The 18211-nt window shown below is 45.3% G+C and overlaps 1 protein-coding gene across 10 annotated transcripts in view; it reads right to left on the bottom strand.

Moving 5' to 3' along the window:
* Nucleotides 1-18211, bottom strand: part of LOC144510532 (inactive rhomboid protein 1-like) — a 369670-nt gene that overhangs the window by 308809 nt on the left and 42650 nt on the right. For 3 of the 10 annotated variants that reach the window (XM_078240038.1, XM_078240028.1, XM_078240036.1), the window contains exon 1: nucleotides 15991-16741. The exons of the other annotated variants lie outside the window; for them this stretch is intronic. The gene's annotated coding sequence lies outside the window, so the exon portion shown is untranslated. Of the gene's footprint in view, nucleotides 1-15990; nucleotides 16742-18211 lie in introns of those variants that run through there. 10 annotated transcript variants of the gene reach the window in all.

Here is an 18211-nt window from a genome sequence, read left to right as displayed (position 1 = left end):
TCTTCAACACCGGTGCCCCACAAGGCTGTGTCCTCAGCCCCCTACTATACTCCTTATACACCTATGACTGTGGGGCCCAATTCCCCTCCAACTCGATTTTCAAGTTTGCTGATGACACCACCGTAGTGGGTCAGATCTCAAACAATGATGAGACGGAGTACAGGAATGAGATAGAGAATCTGGTGAACTGGTGCTATGACAATAATCTCTCCCTCAATGTCAACAAACCAAAGGAGATTGTCATCAACTTCAGGAAGCAAAGTGGAGGACACGCCCCTGTCTACATCAATGGGGATGAAGTGGAAATGGTCGAGAGCTTCAAGTTTCTAGGTGTCCAGATCACCAATCTGTCCAGGTCCCTCCACGCTGAAGCTTTAGTTAAGAAAGCCCACCAATGCCTCTATGCTCTCAGCAGGCTAAGGAAATTTGGCATGTCTGCTACGACTTTCACCAACTTTTACAGATGCACCATAGAAAGCATTCTTTCTGGTTGTGTCACAGCTTGGTATGGCTCCTGCTTAAACTACCAAGGGTCATGAATGTAGCCCAGTCCATCACGCAAACTAGCCTCCCATCCATTGACTCTGTCTACACTTATGCTGCCCCGGAAAAGCAACCAGCATAACTAAGGACCCCACGCACTTCGGACATTCTCTCTTCCACCTTCTTCCACAGGAAAAAGATACAAAACTCTGAGATCACGTACCAACCGACTCAAGAGCAGCTTCTTCCCTGCTGCCATCAGACTTTTGAATGGACCTACCATACATGAAGTTGATCTTTCTCTACACCCTAGCTATGACTGTAACACTACATTCTGCACTCTCTCCTTTCCTTCTCTATTAACGGTATGCTTTGGCTGTATAATGCGCAGGAAACACTACTTTTCACTGTATGTGAAAATACATCTGACAATAATAAATCAAATCAAAACATTTGGGGCTCAGCACAACATTTGGGGTTCACTGCAAAGTTTATGTGGGCAGCAGATTTTGGATGACTCGGAGATTTTGCAGCCACTGAGGAGATAGTTATGGCAAATCCATGGATAAGAGGGAATGATTGGAATGTGGGCTTTCGGCTAACTAAACCATACACCGAATGGGAACATCAAGGTTGAACAGGAGCGAAAAGCTAGGGAGAAGGCTAGAATTGGGAGCGAAGATAGAGGGCAGAATTTTACACTCCATTGCAGTGAGAGGAGGGGACAGAAAATGCAGCGAGCTCTTCAAAAGCTCATGGACCTCAGCAGGACGGAAATCCCACCGGTGGAGAGAGGAGCCGTAAAATTCCACTCTCAGTATCTGAAAGGAGACAAAAAAAGGGCGATTATAGCCTCACTAGGCCCTGGCTGAAGGAAGTTTTGACTCATCCTCAACTCAAAAGGGAATAGTTTACAAAATATGAAGAAAATATAATATTATCACACAGGCTGATCAGAGTAATCAGGGATGTTGGAGCAAAAGATAATGACAACTGACAGGAAACTTCAGTGAAACTTGGAACAAAGAAAACTTAATGGAAAGAGATTGTGGTTTTAGTTATTCGAGTGGAAGCAATGCTCACAGAACAGAACTCGGAGCAGGAGTAGGCCATTCAGCCCCTCGAACCTGCTCCACCATTCAATACGATAATGATTGATCTCATCTCAGCCTCAATTCCACTTGCCTGCCTGTTCTCCATAACCCTTCAACCCAATACTAATTAAAAATCTGTCTCGCTCTGTTCTGATGACAACGAAGGCCATCGGGGATCATCAATAGATCCACCCATGGGTTTCATGGATAAGGAACTGCCTGATTGAGTAAGTGGATGTTTGCCCAATGGGAAATGGTCAGCGGGGGTTTTTAAGCCTGTTACTCCACCCAGGCTGGGGTTGGAGGTCCCGAGGTGAAGACTGCCCGACTGTAAGCCGCAAACCCATACAAGTGACATTGGAATGTGACCAAACACAATCTCAGCCACAGATAGTAATAAAACCAGGAAATGCCGGACATACTCAGCAGGTCTGGTAGCATCTGTGGAGAGAGAAATGGGATTAACGCTTCAGTCTGTGATCTTTCCTTTGGTGCACAATAAAGAGTATTGGTGACGGGAAACCAATGTTTGGCTGAATTATTACAATCTCCTTCTAAAGTTTAATCGATTACAGAGTTGGAATACGGCCCACTGCATAGATCTGTCACCAACCCTGACCAAATCTTTGGCTCAGGATGCTGGGGATGGTTCACAGTCAGTCCCGCTGGTGTTGGTGGAAGATCACAGACTGAAGAGTTAATCTGGTTTCTCTGTCCACAGATGCTACCAGACCCGAGTAGGTCCAGCAGTTCCTGGTTTTATTACAATCTGTTGCTGAGATTGTGATTGGTCACACTCCAAGATCACTTCCCTTCCACACTCAAACACAAAGCCATTCCTACAGCCTCCAAAGCCTAGACACTGGAATCCAACATTCCAGGCCCTACATCCAACTGTGGCAGTGTCATGGAAATAGATGGCAGTTCCTTCAGTTTCACATCGTATGTACCGACACACATTGGTAAACATACTGCCCATCAACTGGAAGACTGGCAATGTCTCAGTTGGTTGTCCCCGAGCACATAGAAAATAGGAGCAGGAGGCAGCCATTCGGCCCCTCAAGCCTGCTACGCCATTCATGATGATCAGCCAACTCAATACGACAGCGAGTGTGCCAGACTGGAAGTGAATATCTTGGCTGACATTTCTATAATTAAGCATGATGCACAAAATTTCAATCTCACTCCCATGTCGAGAAACTAAATTTGCCATTCAATATATTTCAAAAATGTTCATATTAATTGCACAGTAAATAGCAGTGTTCAGAACACCAAGCTGGTCACCACATGACCAGTGAAGGAAAGCAGACAGGAGCACCAGCCTAGAATCACCTTCCTCGGCTACAAGGAAGCAGCTTTGCTGTGGATACTTTTCATGAGCGTTTGTATTTAATTAAATCTGAGGAAGAGCAGCCCCAAACTTCCTGCTTATCTTTAGGCCAGTTTCCTTCCCAGAATTAAAAGGTTCGCTTCTTGTGATGTTTAGACAGAAGCAGACGTAGCGAGCAGGAGAATTCTCAATCCATCACAATCCCTGGCTGGTTCTCTTTTTTTTGGAATTGTTCCAATCAGTAACAGAAATAGTTTAATTACTTTCTGATGAATTTTAGCTGCAGAAATGGCTAAAAATGCTGTTGCTTTAATGACCTCGACATGTAGACAAACTAAATCCAAGTACAGAGAGCCTCTTTTAAAATGTCAAGTTGCCAAAATACAATTCAGCTAACAACACTCACGTTCCATCAGTTTGCTGACCACTTGCTCAGGTAATCCCTCCCGTATTGCAGGATTTTAAAAAAAAATTCAAACCAAATAGATATTACGCAAAATGTAGTCTGTGCTCCTGCTCTGACCAAGACCGCAAGAAACTACAAAGGGTTGTGAACGTAGCCCAGTCCATCACGCAAACCAGCCTCCCATCCATTGACTCTGTCTACACTTCCCGCTGCCTCGAGAAAGCAGCCAGCATGATCAAGGACTCCACGCACCCCGGACATTCTCTCTTCCACCTTCTTCCGTCGGGAAAAAGATATAAAAGTCTGAGGTCACGTACCGACCGACTCAAGAACGGCTTCTTCCCTGTTGCCATCAGACTTTTGAATGGACGTATCTTTTATTAAGTTGATCTTTCTCTACACCCTAGCTATGTTTGCACATTCTGCACTCTCTCCTTTGCTTTTCTCCATGTACGTTATGTACAGTATGCTTTGTCTGTATAGTGCACAAGAAAGAGTACTTTTCACTGTATCCCAATATATGTGACAATAATGAATCAAATGGCAAAGAACAAAGGTGAAGCACATTACCTTTCTTGATAGCAAATTTGTGCCGATTCCATTTATACTGGATGGATTCTATCAGGGCAGTAAGTAGTGCCATTTATACTAGATGAATTACACTAGAGTGGTTAAACAGTACCATTTAAATTCAACACGTTAACTCAGGTATGCGAAACGGGCCCAATTATTCTGGGCGAGTTGCACCCAGTCATTTGGGGGCATTTCCACTAACTTAAATTCTCTGTCTGGTAATAATCTCCTTTTGATAAAATCTATTTTTGTTTCGCTGTTAAGTGTGACTGGTAGCAGAAACATAGAAAGACCTTGGGGGCGATCTTTTGAAAAAAATTCTAAGTTCAGAACGAGCGTGAAAACGGGAGATTTCTGATCCGTTTTTTTCTCCGAGTCCAAATCTGTTCATTTATGCACTTAGTGCAGAAAAAATCCTCAAAATCTGTTTTTCACCACTAGGGGGAGGGGTGGGGCTTATATCGCCCGAAAGCCAGCTGATAGCGGCAGAATATGCAATTGCGCATGTACAGGTGTCTCTACGCCGAGCAGCTGTCGAGGCCTTAATGCTTATGCGGAATTTGGATGTGGTTGCGGTGACGGAAACTTGGTTAAAAGGACAGGACTGGCAGCTGAATATTCCGGGGTATAAGTGTTTTAGGCGAGACAGAGGAGGGGCTAAAAAAGGTGGGGGAGTAGCGATATTAGTTAAGGAGCATATTACCGCGGTGCAGAGGGTAGACAACTTAGAGGGGTCATGTACTGAGTCGCTGTGGGTGGAACTCAGAAACAGGAAGGGTGCAGTCACTATGCTGGGGGTGTACTACAGACCACCCAACAGCCCACGGGAAGTGGAGGAAAGGATATGTCAGGAGATTCTGGATAGGTGCAGAAAACATAGGGTTGTTTTAGTGGGGGACTTTAATTTCCCTGGCACAGACTGGAAAGTGCTTAGAGCTGGGGGTCCGGACGGGGAGGAATTTGTAAAATGCATACTGGAAGGTTCTTTGGAACAGTATGTAGATAGCCCGACTAGAGAGGGGGCTATACTGGACCTAGTTCTGGGAAATGAGCCCGGTCAGGTCGTCAAAGTTTCGGTAGGGGAACATGTGGCAAATAGTGACCACAACTCTGTTAACTTTAGGATAGTAATGGACAAGGATGAGTGCTGTCCTACGGGCAGGGTGCTAAATTGGGGGAAGGCTGACTATAGCCGGATTAGGCAGGAATTGGTGGATGTTGATTGGGAGAGGATGTTCGAGGGTAAGTCCGCGTCTGGCATGTGGGAGTCTTTTAAGGAACTATTGATAAGGCTGCAGGATAGGCATGTGCCTGTAAAAAGGAAAGATAGGAAAGGTAGGATTCGAGAGCCGTGGATAACCAGGGAAATTGAGGATCTGATTAAAATGAAAAGGGAGGCGTACGTTAAGTCCAGGCAACTGAAAACAGATGGAGCTCTGGAGGAATACAGGGAGAGTAGGAAAGAACTCAAACGGGAAGTTAGAAGGGCAAAAAGAGGTCACGAGATGTTCTTGGCAGGCAGGATTAAGGAGAATCCTAAGGCATTCTATTCATACGTTAGGAACAAAAGAGTTGTCAGGGAGAAAATCGGACCTCTCAGGGACAAAGGAGGGGAATTATGCTTAGAACCCAAGGGAATAGGGGAGATCCTAAATGAATACTTTGCATCGGTATTCACGAAGGAGAGGGGCGTGTTAACCGGGAGGGTCTCGGAGGGAGGTGTTGACCCGTTAGAGAAAATCTCCATTACAAGAGAGGAAGTGTTAGGTTTTTTAGGGAACATTAAAACTGACAAAGCCCCAGGGCCTGATGGCATCTATCCTCGACTGCTCAGGGAGACGAGAGGCGAAATTGCTGGGCCTCTGACGGAAATCTTTGTCGCTTCTTTGGACACGGGTGAGGTCCCTGAGGATTGGAGGATAGCGAATGTGGTCCCGTTGTTTAAGAAGGGTAGCAGGGATAACCCAGGAAATTATAGGCCGGTGAGCTTGACGTCCGTGGTAGGGAAGTTGTTGGAGAGGATTCTTAGAGACAGGATGTATGTGCATTTAGAACGGAACAATCTCATTAGTGACAGACAGCATGGTTTTGTAAGAGGGAGGTCGTGCCTTACAAATTTGGTGGAGTTTTTTGAGGAAGTGACAAAAATGGTTGATGAAGGAAGGGCCGTGGATGTCATCTATATGGATTTCAGTAAGGCATTTGACAAAGTCCCACATGGCAGGTTGGTTAAGAAGGTTAAGGCTCATGGGATACAAGGAGAAGTGGCTAGATGGGTGGAGAACTGGCTTGGCCATAGAGACAGAGGGTAGTGGTCGAAGGGTCTTTTTCAGGCTGGAGGTCTGTGACCAGTGGTGTTCCGCAGGGCTCTGTACTGGGACCTCTGCTATTTGTGATATATATAAATGATTTGGAAGAAGGTGTAACTGGTGTAATCAGCAAGTTTGCGGATGACACGAAGATGGCTGGAATTGCAGATAGCGAAGAGCATTGTCGGGCAATACAGCAGGATATAGATAGGCTGGAAAATTGGGCGGAGAGGTGGCAGATGGGGTTTAATCCGGATAAATGCGAAGTGATGCATTTTGGAAGAAATAATGTAGGGAGGAGTTATACAATAAATGGCAGAGTCATCAGGAGTATAGAAACATAGAGGGACCTAGGTGTGCAAGTCCACAAATCCTTGAAGGTGGCAACACAGGTGGAGAAGGTGGTGAAGAAGGCATATGGTATGCTTGCCTTTATAGGACGAGGTATAGAGTATAAAAGCTGGAGTCTGATGATGCAGCTGTATAGAACGCTGGTTAGGCCACATTTGGAGTACTGCGTCCAGTTCTGGTCGCCGCACTACCAGAAGGACGTGGAGGCATTGGAGAGAGTGCAGAGAAGGTTTACCAGGATGTTGCCTGGTATGGAGGGTCTTAGCTATGAGGAGAGATTGGGTAGACTGGGGTTGTTCTCCTTGGAAAGACGGAGAATGAGGGGAGATCTAATAGAGGTATACAAGATTATGAAGGGTATAGATAGGGTGAACGGTGGGAAGCTTTTTCCCAGGTCGGAGGTGACGATCACGAGGGGTCACGGGCTCAAGCTGAGAGGGGCGAAGTATAACTCAGACATCAGAGGGACGTTTTTTACACAGAGGGTGGTGGGGGCCTGGAATGCACTGCCAAGTAGGGTGGTGGAGGCAGGCACGCTGACATCGTTTAAGACTTACCTGGATAGTCACATGAGCAGCCTGGGAATGGAGGGATACAAACGATTGGTCTAGTTGGACCAAGGAGCAGCACAGGCTTGGAGGGCCGAAGGGCCTGTTTCCTGTGCTGTACTGTTCTTTGTTCTTTGCTTTCAGCTGGCCTCCGTGGCCTAAAGCAGGCCTCCCCCCAGCCACCATGGGGGTGTCCACAGCCTATCATGAATCCGCCCCCCCCCACCCAGAAAGATCAGGGGAGGAGGGGGGGGAAGGAAGGATTGTTTCCCTCCCCCCCTTTAAATCCAAAAGAAAAACTGCATGCTGCCCCTTTTGTTGAATGGAGCTGTTGCCCGAACAAATCTGCCCGTGGAAAATACCAATCCATTCTGTGGTAAAGTGGGGCGGGGGGGGGGTGGGATTTGAGTGATAATATCTCTCAGTTTTGCTTCCATCCAGTTGTCTTCGACTGTGAGACCACATACACCAACATTACTGCTGACTTATCACATTCTGATCCGCAGTTCTTTTCAGAAGGTTCAACTGGCACTAAACCCGTTTAATCTGCATCTTCAGTCTTAATCCCCCAAATTCTCTTTGACAGTTCACTTTGAACACTGCTTCCCAAAGCAAACATCAGAATATCAAACATCCAGCAAAAGAAAACCATCTCATTCTTCGTACAGAAAGCTTTGTTTGGCAGTTAACATCCATGAAAACATGCAGTTTATTTTTTTAATAAATACCAGTTTAATGCCTCAATAGATGTCTGAGAACTGCACGGTATTATGAGCATTTTGCTGTTATTGTTTAACCTTGAGAGAGATTACTGACTCTACAATACTAGAATTTTAAGGGGGGGTGGGGGGTGGGGGGGGGGGGGGGTGGTGTCAGGATATGTTTTTGTCCATGGGATGGGGGCTTTGTCGACCAGACCAACATGTTTTGCCCATCTCTTATTGCCCACAAGAATTTATTATTTTCACTGTATACTAATACATGCAAGACCATAAGACATAGGAGCAGAATTAGGCCACTCGGCCCATTCAATCATGGCTGATATTTTTCTCATCCCCATTCTCCTGCCTTTTCCCCAAAACCCCTGATCCCCTTATTAATCAAGAATCTATCTATCTCTGTCTTAAAGACACTCAATGACCTGGCCTCCACAGCTTTCTGCAGCAAAGAGTTCCACAGATTCACCACTCTCTGGCTGAAGAAATTCCTCCACATCTCTGTTTTAAAGTATTGTCCCTTTAGCCTGATATTGTGCCCTCTGGTTCTAGTTTCTCCTACTACTGGAAACATCCTCTCCAAATCCACTCTATCCAGGCCTTGCAGTATCCTGTAAGTTTCAATAAGATCCCCCCTCATCCTTCTAAACTCCAACGAGTACAGACCCAGAGTCCTCAGCTGTTCCTCATATGACAAGCTCTTCATTCCAGGGGTCATTCTTGTGAGCCTCCTCTGGACCCTTTCCAAGGCCAGCACATTCTTCCTTAGATATGGGGCCCAAAACTGTTCACAATATTCTAAATGGGGTCTGACCAGAGCCTTATACAGCCTCAGAACTTCTTGTATTCTAGCCCTCGCAACATGAATGTTAACATTGCCTTTGCCTTCCTAACTGCTGACTGAACCTGCACATTAACCTTCAGAGAATCTTGAACAAGGACTCCCAAGTCCCATTGTGTTTCTGATTCCCTAAGAATTTTCCCATTTAGAAAATAGTCTGTGCCTCCATTCCTCCTTCCACATTGTATTCCATCTGCCACTTCTTTGCCCAGTCTCCTAACCAAGTCCTTCTGCAGCCCCCCTGCTTCCTCAATACTACCTGTCCCTCTACATATCTTTGTATCATCTGCAAACTTAGCAACAGTACCTTCAGTTCCTTCTTCCAAATCGTTAACGTATAGTGTGAAAAGTTGTGATCCCAGCACCAACTTGAGTCACACCACTAGTCACCGGCTGCCATCCTGAAAAAGACCTCTTCATCCCCACTCTCTGCCAGTCAGCCAATCCTCTATCCATGCCAGGAACTTACCCTTAACACCATGGGCATTTAACTTATTTAACTGTCTCTTATGCGGCACCTTGTCAAAGACCTTCTGGAAATCTAAATAAATCACATCCACTGGTTCTCCTTTATCTAACTTCCTTGTGACAAGTATTGTTTCTTGCACACTATACAAAGTATACCATTCATAGAGTACATAGGGAAGAAGGAAAGTCACCTGAGGCCGGAGTCAAACCTGGGTCCCCGCCGCTGTAAGGCAGCAGTTCTAACCATTGTGCCACTGAGGTCAAAAGTGTAATAATTTCTTACCTTATGATCATTTTATATTCTTCATGTCACAAATCTACTAACATCCAAATATTCCTAAACTGCCCTATTAAATAGTCAAATAATTGTCCAAATATGTATAGCAGAAATTAGGCAGCTGGTCCACAAAATAAAGTTGAACATCTTTCAAATAAAACAAAAATCTCAACATTTCTACAGTCAACATTTTGTGCTGTTACCTTATTTGGATGCCAAAAATCACTGCCATACAAATATCGGACTGGAAGACATTGTGCAGTATGTGTAGGAATATAAATTGCATCATTTTGTGTAGTTTGAGTTGAACAAGAATTCTTACTGGGCATTGTGAGGGGTCATAAACTATACTGCCTTCACAGGTCCCTGAAGGCGGCAAAGCAGGTGAATAGGACTGTTAAGAAGACATATGGGGCACTGGTTTTTAGCAGTTGTGGCATAGAGTATAAAAGCAAGCAGGTTATGTTGAAGCTGTACAGAATGTTGGTTAGGCCACGGCTGGAGTACTGTGAGCAGTTCTGGTCACCTCACTATAGGAAGGGTGTAATTGCACTGGAGGGGGTGCAGAGAAGATTCACCAGGATGTTGCCTGGGATGGAGCATTTGAACTGCAAGGCAAGACTCGATAGGCTTGGGTTGTTTTCTTTAGAGCAGAGATGGCTGAGGGGGGACATGATTGAGGTGTATAAGATTATGAAGGGTATGGACAGGGTGAGTAGGGAGCAGCTGTTCCCCTTGGTTGAGGGGTCAATCACGAGGGGGCACAGTTTTAAGGTTAGGGGCAGGAGATTCAGGGGGGATTTGAGAAAACAGTTTTTTACTCAGAGGGTGATGGGAATCTGGAATACACTGCCTGGGAAGGTAGTGGAGGCCAGAAACCTTACTACCTTTAAAAAATATTTGGGTGAGCACTTGAAACATCAAAACATTCAAGGAGGTTAGTTAGGAAGGTTCAGTCGCGAGGTATACATGGAGAGGTAGTAAATTGGATTAGACATTGGCTCAATGGAAGAAGCCAGAGAGTGGTAGTGGAGGATTGCTTCTCTGAGTGGAGGCCTGTGACTAGTGGTGTGCCACAGGGATCAGTGCTGGGTCCATTGCTGTTTGTCATCTATATCAATGATCTGGATGATAATGTGGTAAATTGGATCAGCAAATTTGCTGATAATACAAAGATTGGAGGTGTAGTGGACAGCGAGGAAGGTTTTCAAAGCTTGCAGAGGGATTTGGACCAGCTAGAAAAATGGGCTGAAAAATGGCAGATGGAGTTTAATGCAGACAAGTGTGAGATATTGCACTTTGGAAGGACAAACCAAGTAGAACATACAAGGTAAATGGTAGGACACTGAAGAGTGCAGTAGAACAGAGGGATCTGGGAATACAGATACATAATTCCCTAAAAGTGGCGTCACAGGTAGATAGGGCCGTAAAGAGTGCTTTTGGTACATTGGCCTTTATAAATCAAAGTATTGAGTATAAGAGTAGGAATGTTATGGTGAGATTGTATAAGACATTGGTGAGGCCAAATTTAGAGTATCGTGTGCAGTTTTGGTCACCGAATTACAGGAAGGATATTAATAAGGTTGAAAGCGTGCAGAGAAGGTTAACAAGGATGTTGCCGGGACTTGAGAAACTGAGTTACAGAGAAAGGTTGAATACGTTAGGACTTTATTTCCTGGAGCGTAGAAGAATGAGGGGAGATTTGATAGAGGTGTATAAAATTATGATGGGTATAGATAGAGTGAATGCAAGCAGGCTTTTTCCACTGAGGCTAGGGGAGAAAAAAGACTAGAGGACATGGGTTAAGGGTGAAGGGGGAAAAGTTTAAAGGGAATATTGGGGGGGGCTTCTTCACACAGAGAGTGGTGGGAGTGTGGAATGAGCTGCCAGATGAAGTGGTGAATGCGGGCTCACTTTTAACATTCAAGAAAAACTTGGACAGGTACATGGATGAGGTGCGTGGAGGGATATGGTCCAGGTGCAGGTCAGTGGGACTAGGCACACAAATGGTTCAGCATGGCCAAGAAGGGCCAAAAGGCCTGTTTCTGTGCTGTAATGTTCTATGGTTTTATATGGGGCATGTGCTGGAAAATGGGATTAGCATGACTTTAGTGGTAGATATTGTCAGTGCAGACTCGATGGGCCGAAGGGCCTTTTCTGCACTGTCTGACTTTACGACTGTATAACTTTGTCCGTCAAAAGCCAAGCAGAGAAATGTAGCACTGAAATGATCACTTGACATTGATATCATATACTGACTTTCATAATCATTCTCATGTTTCAGATATGGCTGAGTTTGGTGAGTGAATTCAAATCAAACTGAAAACAGAACAGCTGAAATCTAGGTCTCTGCACTAACCCCAAAGTGAAATGCCACAAGATTAGTTTTTTTGAAGAGTTTCTATGTCCTTCCTCAATTTTCAAATTGTCACAAGACTTTGTCTATCAATGGCACTATTTCACTGAACAACATAAACTCTGACAAACTCACCCACCACGTGAATAGAACGCTACACGTCACATGCACATAGGCCGGTTACATGATGAACCTCTCCATTTATTGAGACTAAGTACAAAAATCATAGAAGGAGGTCACTCGGTCCATCGAGTCTGCGCTGACTCTTATCCAGTACACACTTTTCATCAGGACAGTCTTAATTTGCAGAAATGGAAGGAAAAGTTATTTACGACTGAAAACTTAAATCTTCACATGCTCCTGGGGATAGATTAGATAGCCTGGGAAAATGAGAGCAGGGATCTCGATGTGTGATTAATGGGTGTCTGTTAATTGAAATGCGGGCAGTATGCCAACACACTGCTACCTGCTGACTGGAATGAGTTCTTTATACAGTGAAGTGATGGCCATCTCCATAGCCACACGTGGAACCAACCATTACTCAGAATCTGATGGTCAATGGTGAAATTCAGCACATGATGCTCCTGGGGATAGATTAGATAGCCTGGGAAAATGAGAGCAGGAATCTTAAATTCAGCACAGACAGAATCTAACAAAAATCTACAGTGGGAACTCTGTGTCATCACCCTGGCTCTGGATTAGTTTGTTCATAAGGCTGACTGCAATCCATTCTCCAACATACTAGGGCGGCACGGTGCCACAGTGGTTAGCACTGCTGCCTCACAGCGCCAGAGACCCGGGTTCGATTCCAGGCTTGGGTCACTGTCTGTGCGGAGTTCGCACATTCTTCCCGTGTCTGCGTGGGTTTCCTCTGGGTGCTCCAGTTTCCTCCCACAGTCCAAAGATGTGCAGGTTGGGCTGACTGGCCATGCTAAATTTCCCCTTAATGTCAGGGGGATTAGCAGGGTAAAAATGTGGGGTTATGGGGATAGGGCCTGGATGGGATTGTGGTCGGTGCAGGCTCGATGGGCCAAGTGGCCTCCTTTTGCACTGTAGGGATTCTATGATACTACTAGGACTGCTAAGGCATTCACCACCACTACTATTCCAGGAGGCGAGAGTGAAACATGAGTCTCCAGCCTTCCATCAAGAGTGACAGTGTTCATCCACCCACCCCTGCCACTCTGCCAACATCCTTCCTCTTGTCTGCCAGCTGGCCAGGCCTGCCAGCCCAGTCGGCCGCTGACCACCCCAAGTAGCAGTATGAAATTGAGTCTTTGAGGTCCAGTGGCGCTCTTGTTCATCTTTAGCCATCTGGCAGCCACTGGAGAGAGGGCTGCGCAAGATCAGGTGGTCAGACAAAGGTTTACATGAATCAGGCACTAAGGAAATGCAGAATGGTGACTAGAAGATTTGATTTCATTTATAAACTTGGTCTGGAAAAAAAACTCATGTGGTGCCTTATTTTTGCATTGTGGCCAAGTGGGCACAGTGATGGTCACAGGGAGAGACAGTGTGTGAGAGAGAGCGCACAGTGTGGGATTGTCAGCAAGTGGGGAATTGAGTTGAAGGTTCCTAGTACTCCACTTGGATCAGTTCTTCACGGGGCAGCAAGATTCAGGCTCCTCGGAGGGCTGTGCTGTCACGGTAGTGAGGGTGTGCAGCATGAAGTGAGTAGACCATGAAGATTCTCAGGACGCATTTGTTGAGTTTGGAAGGACTCCTCCAGAACAGTCCCAGTTGTGGAATCATTGCTTCAAGACATTAATGATCTGCCCTGTTGCATTTCATGTGGCAGCATAGATTTCATTGTATGCAAGCTGCGCACATGTCCAGAGGCTGCAAACCAATGTCATCACCCACGTGGTGAACAAATGGCCGTGCCTTGTTGCCAAGTAGTCACGCCCTGGTTTGCTATGGTGCCTCAGAAGAACAGCAGCCTCGTGCAACATGAAGATATCATGACTGCTGCTGAGATACTGGGCACTGACGTACAAGACTCAGCTCACATTGAGACGATGGAAAACCCTTTTGGTTCTGCTCAATGATAAAGTTGAAACGCAGTGCCCGCAAGGTGGTGCGCACGTGTACGGTGGCACCCTGGAAAGTCTGCAATCCTAGCCGAGCCACATGCTGGCTCCATCTGCTACCACTGGCAAGGCTGAATGAAATGGAGCTTACTCTTGTTTCATAAAGAGTATCAGTAGCCTCCCTCACCCAACAGCGATGGCAGGCTGTAAGATGCTCCAAATATTTCCAGCACCAGCCTAGAAGGATCCAAACACAAATGCCCATGAACAGCCAGCTTCATAGCCACTGACAATGCCATCCTCCCTCTGGCGGCGGCAGCAGGTGGCAGATTTCAATGAGGGCATTCTTACTGAAGGAGACATCTCGCTCAGTGTTCCTCACTGAAGCTCAGGGAGGAGAATCTTCCCTGACCTTCCTGGGCTTTCACTGCCTCTCACTGAGAATCCCTCTCAGTCTGCCACCTATTCCCTCTTCCTGCAGCTTTTTCTGCTCTGTATGGTCTCTGTGCATTGTCCCAGTCATGCTGTATTCCAAGTGGGATTCCTACTATTGCATCCATGTCTGCAATCAATTTGATGATGTCTTTAAGTGTTCAAATCAGGATAAAGCCTTTTCCATCGACAACATTTGCAACTTTAAACAACTACAGAAAGTACAAGCACTCTTAGGACATAGCAGCCAGGGGAAATCAACCAGCAACCAACCTGTAAGCAATTGATAATCCCTTTAAATAGCAGTGGTGGGGGTTGGGGGAAACCTTCATGCTATGAACTCATGTTCAGCTGAACAAGGTTAAGAGAGGGCACTGCTGGAGCATTCAGTTCCAATGTGGCAATGCTGGCATCAAATCAGCTTCACATGATGACTGATGTCATGATCTGCATACACTGCATATTTCGAACAAGCATTTGCTGTGCACTCACCAAGGCCCTTTCTAAGATGGCACCAGTGTGATTCAGGGCTGAAGTGTGCCTGAACACACGTCATCGTTTTGGACCCAAATAGCTTCTGGAACACCCAAACAATGGATGCTTCCAAGAAAAATTTCACACCCTTCAGGTTTCAAAGCTCTCCGGACAAGTCTCACATACTCATCATCAGCAATCTCAAACCATTCAGTCACTGGTGAAATAAAAGAACATTTCTATAAATTCAGAATCGCGCAAGATCAGGTTTCACAATGAATGACAGAAAGGGGATTCAGCACAGACATTTCTTTGAAATCTTTTTAACAAGTTGGGACAGCAATGCTTGACAAGCCAAAACTAATTGTGACACTTACCCCCCCCCCCCCCCATCACTAATACGTCGAATGATCCAACCTCACACTGCAGCTTTTAAAAAATATTCTGACCTTTAAAATACTCGGGCTACAATTATTTTTTAAAAACTGAGATTCAAGAATTGAATAGCCATGCGGCTAATGCACTTAACTGCAACAAATAAAGTTTGCACTAATTAAGTATTTATCACTCTCCCACAACATTTTGATGTATATATGCCGACTTTGGACTGGGGTGGGCACAGTAAGAAGTCTCACAACATCAAGTGAGTCACCCAATGAAGGAGCAGCGCTCCGAAAGCTTGTGATTCCAAATAAGCCTGTTGGACTTTAACCTGGTGTTGTGAGACGTCTTACTGTGCACAACATTCTGAAACATCTATTTCCTGTTACGAGAGACATCAGTCATGAATCATCCAAAAATCAGGGCCCCCATTTTCATACAGACACAACACTCTAGAAATATCCAAAATATATCATTTGCCATATTAAAATGTTATTTCAAAAGGACACTATGATCTGAACTCGGTAAATGAAAATAATTTCACACATGTATTAAAAGTGCAACTTGAGATCTGCGGCAGATGTCTAACACTCAGGGGTCGAGAGCTTTCAAAAATATTTCTCGCACACCCTGCACTAAAAGCTCAAAAGTCATTGGTTGCAAGGAGAAAATACAGAATCAATGTGCTTACCTACCCCTCACAGTCATCACTGCTGTCAACCCTTTGGTAATTTTCCAGAATGCTATGGACATGCAGTTAGCAGCTATCACATTCAAGTGCACTGGATACTGTACTAACACCGTGACACTTGAATGAGTTTTATTTTTAACAAATCTGTTTCTCTTCCTCTGACAAGTTCAGACTGGTTTCATTCAGCAAACTGGCAACCAAGCTTGTGGGTTACTGTAACAAAAACTTACTTCCAAATGAGGCTTCCCAAAACTGCAACGAGAATACCAAATCCGTGAAAATAAGAGTGTGTCAGATTTCAGGGTGAAGGCTGGAGTATAAAAACGTTCCACCCAGGAATCTCTTGATCCACGACAATTTGCTAAATGCACCAACTGTCCCGTGAAAGGGAGTCTCTTTTTTGTGGCCTGCTGCATATAATCACTGCCCTGGCCGAATAAGATATCCACTGTACTTACAGTCTGCAGGACAACAAAAGAATCTCTCAGCCAACTCAGAAAAAAAACTGTACGCAAGCCACGCACTGCCCTGATGGTACAGATGACTGGTCATGATTATAGATTAACAAGAGAAGTCAGGAGGAGTGAGGAGGACAAAACACTTAGTCATTGCTACAATGAGCTCATTTATTCACTCTGGCATCTCATGCTGTCCTGTTTTGAGCGTCCACACTCAGTCAAACTTTTTTCATCGCTTCATTTCTGAAGTTTTCTGATGATACCGTGCAAAAAGGTATCTGTAACAAACTTATCGGGAACTCCTTACATGGCAGACGGCAGCACAGCCTGCAATTAGTAATGCGTGTTCAGGGTACTCTGTTAATATACAACAGTTTAATTTTAGTGAGAAATAAGAAGATACATGCCTCTTAAACAGCTCTGAGGGACACGCTTCTCCCAAGCAAAAGTCTATTTTTAAATGTAAACACTTGCTTTGGGTATCAGGTAATTTGATGTCTGCACAGAAGAATGATAATGTTGTGTAAGGAAAGGTATTTAATGTTCGAGGTTCAGTTATTGAATACCCTGCACGCACATGATGAGTGCGCATTTCTGAAGAAGGTGTGGTCTCTTCGTTAGGCAGTTAGTCAAATGAGTTCTTTTCCAGAGACAGGATATAACCTCCGATTTCAATATCAGCTGGACGAGAACACAACATCCAGTTTAATCTGCACATGAACAAAACAGCTTGTAGCCACAATTCTATCAGGTCAGCGCCATGTCTTGCTGCATTTACAAACCTAATAAAATAGCTTCATCCAAAGGACAGGCTCCTATTTATTTCTGAGAGATTCTAACAGATTGGCAATGACTTTTCCTCTCCCGACTGAGTCAGAGGATTCAGAAAAGTAGCAGTGTGTTTGAACCTGTGCCCAAACACTGTGTTATGTTACAACGCATTGGGTCACCTTTAAAAGGCAGGGCTTTGAAATCCAAAACGATCTTAGCAATATCAGTCGTAGCATTCACTGTGTTTTTTTCAGAAACGTAAGAGTCACTGGTTTATCAAAAGGGTACAACATATACACTCTACGTTCAATAGAATTTAGAAATGAATTTCACTTACAACCAATGTCAATTAACGAGGAGCGAATTTCATCAGTAATATTTCATTCTTCAGTGTGAATGAAGGTCTCTCCTTCTCCGATGACACTGGGTGCTATTTTGAACAGGTTGCGATGAATATGAATTTTAAAGTTCCAGATAGCCGAGTTATCTTAATGACATCACTGGAGCCAGGAGCTCGGTGCAATTAAAGGCAGGCAGCCAAAGCAACAGAAGCCAGGCATCCAGGTCTAAAATAAACCATTAGCGCACACATTATGTTACAGTGATGTAACTCCAATCGCCAGAAGAAACCCTACCCTTTACAGACTCCCATTCTTCTTCGGAGTTCAAGTCAACGGGAGCAATCTTAAGGAAGAAATTCTAAGTGCCAAACGAGCAAGAAAACAGGAGAGTTTCAGATCTGTTTTTTGGGTGAGTTTTAAAATGCAATCTTATCACATTCTCCCCTTTTTGGACACAATTGTAATTCTCAGCAGTTGGGGTCGGGTGGGGGGGTAAGGGGGGAGCCTAAGCTTACCGTTGAAGCCGGCTGCAGACTGCTCAGGGCGCCACTGCCTAAGTGCCCTGAGGCTCCCAGTGAGCTTGGGGACCTCCTGCCATCACCCCCCTCCCCCACAACATTGCCCACACCCCCCCCCCCCCATTGTTAGCAGCAGTGTAATCCCCCCCCCCACCCCGCCCACAGCAACACGGGTCACTGGCATCGGGGACCCCTCGATGCGACCCAATCACAGCCTTCTGCAGATGTCTGCAGAATCCCTCCGCTGATCATGCCTCCATCTGTAGAGCTCCCCCTGCCAATCACCACCCCTCTCATCTGCAGAGCTCCCCCCGCCAAACATGCCCCCGGCAGCGCTACCACCCGTGCAGAGTTCCCTCTGTG

The sequence above is a fragment of the Mustelus asterias genome, chromosome 23 (assembly GCF_964213995.1).
Source record: "Mustelus asterias chromosome 23, sMusAst1.hap1.1, whole genome shotgun sequence".
In the NCBI taxonomy this organism is placed as follows: domain Eukaryota; kingdom Metazoa; phylum Chordata; class Chondrichthyes; order Carcharhiniformes; family Triakidae; genus Mustelus; species Mustelus asterias.
Note: the sequence above shows the minus strand (reverse complement) of the source record. Positions and strands in the feature narration are given on the sequence as shown.